Raw genomic sequence first — 6,348 nt, 5'->3', positions numbered from 1 at the left:
TTTCAGAAATCAAAAACGGAGACGGTAAAGGTACACTCGGAGACACCAATACCTCCTTTCAGTAAAATCTAAATATATTTTGTTTAGAAGGAGATATCAATTAGATTATTTTTTCCTCTGTTTACTGCCACCCAGTGGAATCAAAAGAAACTTTCTGCAGGGACATAGACCAAACAGATCATAAATTACAGATTTAAAAAAATAATAATAATAAAAATAAATATCAAAATATCACTTTTTATATGTGTTGATCATACAATTGAGAATAAATACAATATATTATATACAATATTCCACAACTGTGTTAAAATTTAGAGGGTTTTCTGTAACATTTTTATCAATTTACTCCAATGTATGTGGGTAGGGCGCTATTTTAAATTCAGATATGCCTAATTCTCTAAAAAACCCAAAATATGCTGCACAGCTGAAGTGGTTAATAAATGGTTTGGTCCTTCATGAGTTATATATTAAGTCATGATTATCTGTGCATCAATTAAGCATGAATTAATGCATATTAGTGCCAGCATATTCTAAAGTGAGTTGTGTTTTTATGTTACCATAAAAATAAAGTGGCACATATATAAAGTTGTTTTGAATGAATAACCTGTAGCTCAGACAAGCTAATAATTCAGGTAATTAATATTAAATATTATTTAAAAATGAAGTATTTAATATTTTTATAGATTAGCCGACCAAGCAGAATATAAAGTATGTAACGTTACAGTTTAATACAGCTTTACCAGCTACAACATTAAAATTATTCTTACACATTAATGCATCACTAATTATAATCCAATAATATAGTATACATTATGCTTCTACTTTTAGTACTTTAAGTATATTTTGATGCTAACATTTTGAATGCATGACCTTTACTTGTAATAGAGCAGAGGGCTTCAAAGTGGGGAAAATAGTTTCAGGGGAGGTTCAGTGAATGGAAGTGAAAAATTTGTCTTCAAAAGGAGATCACATAGAATAAAAAATTGTTTTCAAAAGGAGATCACATAGAATAGACTGAACTTTCCCTTATCCACTACCCATTACTTACTTGAAAAATCATCTGTCTCAGGTGGGACAAAAGTTATAATTTATGGTATAATAATTATTTTTAAAAATTACCTCTTACTCTGGGATAATTCTGATATGTTAGCCAACATTTTGAGCTTGTTGGAAAATATTTACACAAACAAAGCATAATATAAAATCAACATTACAAGGTGATCATGAGTAAATATAGTAATAGAATAGACACCGCTGCATTAACTAATGTGTTACCAAATGTGTTTGTCTGTTTCTCTATAGTCTTTATGTCTTCATTTTTTTAATTTAGATGGAACCTCGCTTCAGGAGACGGGCTGATGGCAGCCTGAATCTGACTGATACAGTGGAAGCGGCAAAGGTGAAGGAAGGCAACAAAGGAAAGCCATACACAAGACCCCTGTCCCCGGAGAAAGTGCTGGACAAAGCCAAGAAAAGCTTAAGTCAGCACCACGGAGATCTGTCTAACAGAAAGCACCTGTTGGGTTTCTTTGAAATCCAGTTTGGTGTATTTCGCGGGCAAACATTTAGGTGGGTGGCTGAAAATGCCCTGGGGTATGCTGCTTACCTGGTGGCAGCTATGAAGAGGGACCCCACAGGAGGCAGCAAAGACTCCCAAGAACATGCCCACAACAAGGGGAGTTTCAGGGAGTATATTGAGCTCTTTCCTTCTGGCAGAATTGCCATTGCCATGAAGGAAGAGCAATATGCTGGGAAAGCTCCCCAGCATGGTGCTGACTTCCAGCACGCTGCCCCCACAGAGTTCACTCCCCCCACCCAGCACGCTACCACCACCCATACTTCCACTGCCTCTCTCCGCTCCCTCTTGGTTAGGAAGTTGCCTAACCAGAAAAACCTGACCAAGACTGTAGAAAGGCTGGTTTCCCCCCTCAAAGTCGCACCTTGTAAGCAAACATTTATTTGTATAACACTTTTTTGGTTTGTTTAGTATTTATTGCTGTTCAGTAGTCATGTTTATCTGTTTGTCCTGTGTTTTTTTTGTAGCTTTGGCCCAGGCACGTGCGCGGCCCTCAGCCACCCTCACCCACCCGACTGTGTCCATTGAGACAGCCACAGGGCCTTCAGCCACCCTCACCTGTCCGACTGTGCCCATTGAGGCAGCCACAGGGCCCTCAGCCACCCTCACCCACCCCTCTGTGTCCACTGAGATGGATGACGGCACACTACTGGCAGAGGCAGCTAAGTTTGAGGAGGCATATGTGGCATGTACGTTTATACTTATTTAAAGTATTCAAAGTTTCCTTTCCAGGGATAATAAAGTAAAGTGAAGCAATGTAAATTTGCATTTGTTTATTTATGTGTTTATTTTCTGTTTTTCTTTTTCTTTTCTTTTTTCAGCACGACGAGTCTGTCTTCCGGCTGGATGGACACACACCCTGCCTGAAGTAGACCAGAGGTGGATCTCCAAGGCCCTGTTCAGGTGGACAGCACAGGGGCATCCTGAGCTGGTCTTTAGTAGGGTGGACAAACTTTGGTGGTATCCTCCACAGGTGCCACTGAAGACCAGTAATTCTCCTTCCTTGGAGAATTACTTTGGCCATCGCCTGCTGCTCTGGATGCCACGAAAACTGTGGCAAGTGAAGTTGACCTGTCCACATCCAGACTGTCAAAAAGAACTTCTGACCTCAGCTGGCTTGCATCAAAAGATCAGGCAGGTGGTTGCCATGGGTGAGATGTACTTTGTGGCATCTGAGTACCTGGCCTGCCGAAGATGTAAGAGGAAGGTCATCAGCTGGAGCCATGATCTCGTCTCCCAACTCGACATTGGCCACAGGGTGCAGTTCCCTTGCATTCTTACATCAAAACTTGCATGTGACTTCGAGGTAGTAACTTTGATGCGTCAGCGAGGGCTGGGAAACAGCAGCAGCCAGATCCAGCGCAAGCTGCAGGAGCGTCATGCTGATGTCTGGTTGCAAAAGACAGTCCAGTATCTGACAGATTGCAAGGGGATTGCCAGTGCTGTCATGTCGAGCCTGATCCTGCCTGTGAGGCCCTCAGCCACCCTCACCCACCCCTCTGTGTCCACTGAGATGGATGACGGCACACTACTGGCAGAGGCAGCTAAGTTTGAGGAGGCATATGTGGCATGTACGTTTATACTTATTTAAAGTATTCAAAGTTTCCTTTCCAGGGATAATAAAGTAAAGTGAAGCAATGTAAATTTGCATTTGTTTATTTATGTGTTTATTTTCTGTTTTTCTTTTTCTTTTCTTTTTTCAGCACGACGAGTCTGTCTTCCGGCTGGATGGACACACACCCTGCCTGAAGTAGACCAGAGGTGGATCTCCAAGGCCCTGTTCAGGTGGACAGCACAGGGGCATCCTGAGCTGGTCTTTAGTAGGGTGGACAAACTTTGGTGGTATCCTCCACAGGTGCCACTGAAGACCAGTAATTCTCCTTCCTTGGAGAATTACTTTGGCCATCGCCTGCTGCTCTGGATGCCACGAAAACTGTGGCAAGTGAAGTTGACCTGTCCACATCCAGACTGTCAAAAAGAACTTCTGACCTCAGCTGGCTTGCATCAAAAGATCAGGCAGGTGGTTGCCATGGGTGAGATGTACTTTGTGGCATCTGAGTACCTGGCCTGCCGAAGATGTAAGAGGAAGGTCATCAGCTGGAGCCATGATCTCGTCTCCCAACTCGACATTGGCCACAGGGTGCAGTTCCCTTGCATTCTTACATCAAAACTTGCATGTGACTTCGAGGTAGTAACTTTGATGCGTCAGCGAGGGCTGGGAAACAGCAGCAGCCAGATCCAGCGCAAGCTGCAGGAGCGTCATGCTGATGTCTGGTTGCAAAAGACAGTCCAGTATCTGACAGATTGCAAGGGGATTGCCAGTGCTGTCATGTCGAGCCTGATCCTGCCTGTGACATTTGAACCTGCTCCTTCAATGCCTTCTGTCCCTAAGCACCGATGGCTGATGCAGGTGTATGCCCAGGATGTCCTGCAAAGGCTGGATGAGATCAAGGCCACTATCACATCACAATATGGTCGGATCTTAAAAATGGATTCTACTAAAAAGTGGCCAGAAAACTAGCAGGACGCAGCTATGGCACTGCTACTTGGGCAACTAATGTTGGCAATGAGCATGGACAGGTGATCATGTCCGTGCTCACAGCCAGTGAAGGATTTGGTCTCGGGCCAATGATTGAAGGCCTTATCAAGCGATACAGGGTGGCCGGGCTGGCTCCTCCCGAAGTACTGTATGTCGACCGAGACTGCTGTGGCAACACTCTTTTGAGGAGGATGTTTGAAGAGTGGGAGCAAATGACCATCCGGTTAGATGTATGGCACTTCATGCGGAGGTTTGCTGTGGGTTGCACCACCGACTCTCACCAGTTGTATGCCACATTTATGAGTGGCCTCAGCCACTGTATTTTCATGTGGGACCAGCTCGACCTGACGGCCCTGAAGACGGCGAAGCATGCAGAGCTAGAAGCTGACGGGAAACCATCATCCAAGGCTGATGTGCTGCGCTGTATCAGTCGTAGCGAGCTAGCACTACATTGCAGGAGACCCACTCGCGGGACCAAAGAGACCCTGGCGCTGATTGAGAGCCATATTCAGGCCTTTGATGGAGATGCTGGTCGTGACACTCCACTAATAAAACTAATAAATTCAGCCCGGATGAGAGAGATTTTAAAGTCCCAGCGGAAGCACGTGGCCTGTCCTGTCGGTCCTGTTGGTGTGCAGCTCTACATGCAGACGGGTACCTTATTGAAGGGAGGGCACCGCCTGCCAACCTACCGCTGTGCCAGAGGTTCCACTTCGCTTGAGTCATTTCACCTGCACCTTAACAGATTCATCCCAGGTTAATAAATGATTTAACTGAATTATTAAAATAAGATTTGATTTATATTGAAATAATTATGAGAATTGCAAGAACAGCTATTTGTGTATTTATATGAAATTTTTGTGCGGTATTTTTTTGTTTTGTTTTTTGAATTTACAGGCACGCTGGCAAGTGACACCTTCTTTCAGGCGTATCTTTTGGATGGACTTGCAAGGTGGAATGAGGACCGAGCTGTGGCAGCTACAACTGATGAGCAGCAGCTACATTCCTACAATCATCTTCTGCGTCATGCTGTCAATACTCTTGCAGAGGAGCTTATGGGCATGAAAATCATCCCTTATGTTGGGCCAAGAAAGTACACTGGTAGATAACTATTTTTTGTTTTTGGTGACAATTTCATTCAAGTATAAACACACCATTTAACCACTGAGTTATAATATAATATCATGGTATATTATCTAATTGTCATTGTTTTACTATTTTAAAGGTGAGCTTATTGGAGTGGAATATCTTTACCAGCAAACTGGTAAAGTTCTGCAGGACTACAAGTTGGCCATTGAAGAGTCAGAGACCACTGAGGTTGGTATAGAGGTGGATGAAGGTTATGCTGAACTTGAGGAGTTTCAGGACATCACTGTCCCCACCTTTGACACTGAACGGACACCTGCTGCCTCTTCACAAGCATCAGTGTCTGCAGCGTCTGCAGCATCATCTTCAACCCCTCCAGCAACCAGCCCCACGTCATCACTGTTTGTGGTCCCTCCATCACCAGTGACATCTCCTGTCACCAGCTCCACGTCATCATTGTTTGTGGTCCCTCCATCACCAGTGACATCTCCTGTCACCAGCTCCACGTCATCATTGTTTGTGGTCCCTCCATCACCAGTGACATCTCCTGTCACCAGCTCCACGTCATCATTGTTTGTGGTCCCTCCATCACCAGTGACATCTCCTGTCACCAGCTCCACGTCATCACTGTCTGTGGTCCCTCCGTCACCAGTGACATCTCCTGTCACCAGCTCCACGTCATCACTGTCTGTGGTCCCTCCGTCACCAGTGACATCTCCTGTCACCAGCTCCACGTCATCACTGTCTGTGGTCCCTCCGTCACCAGTGACATCTCCTGTCACCAGCCCCACGTCATCACTGTCTGTGGTCCCTCCATCACCAGTGGCATCTCCTGTCACCGGCCCCACGTCATCACTGTCTGTGGTCCCTCCATCACCAGTGACATCTCCTGTCACCAGCTCCACGTCATCATTGTTTGTGGTCCCTCCATCACCAGTGACATCTCCTGTCACCAGCTCACCAGCACTCTCTCCTGGAGCACATAGCTGTGAGTTTTACCAAAGTTTTCATAAAGGTTTCGGTATTTGTTGTCACACTAACTCTAAATGTTTATTTATCACATTGAAAGACATACATACAAATTTAAAATAAATATTTACCTTTGTGATGTAGTCCCAGTGGACCAATTATCTGCAGAAACGGATCT

At 44.6% G+C, this 6,348-nt stretch overlaps 1 pseudogene; it reads left to right on the top strand.

Annotated features, from left to right (window-relative positions):
* The first annotated feature begins 2,207 nt into the window (after nucleotides 1-2,207).
* On the top strand, nucleotides 2,208-6,293 carry LOC107754989 (uncharacterized; annotated as a pseudogene).
* The last annotated feature ends 55 nt before the right edge of the window (nucleotides 6,294-6,348 follow it).

Source organism: Sinocyclocheilus rhinocerous, unplaced genomic scaffold, assembly GCF_001515625.1.
Source record: "Sinocyclocheilus rhinocerous isolate Xijiao unplaced genomic scaffold, SAMN03320098_v1.1 scaffold3640, whole genome shotgun sequence".
NCBI lineage: Eukaryota > Metazoa > Chordata > Actinopteri > Cypriniformes > Cyprinidae > Sinocyclocheilus > Sinocyclocheilus rhinocerous.
Note: the sequence above shows the minus strand (reverse complement) of the source record. Positions and strands in the feature narration are given on the sequence as shown.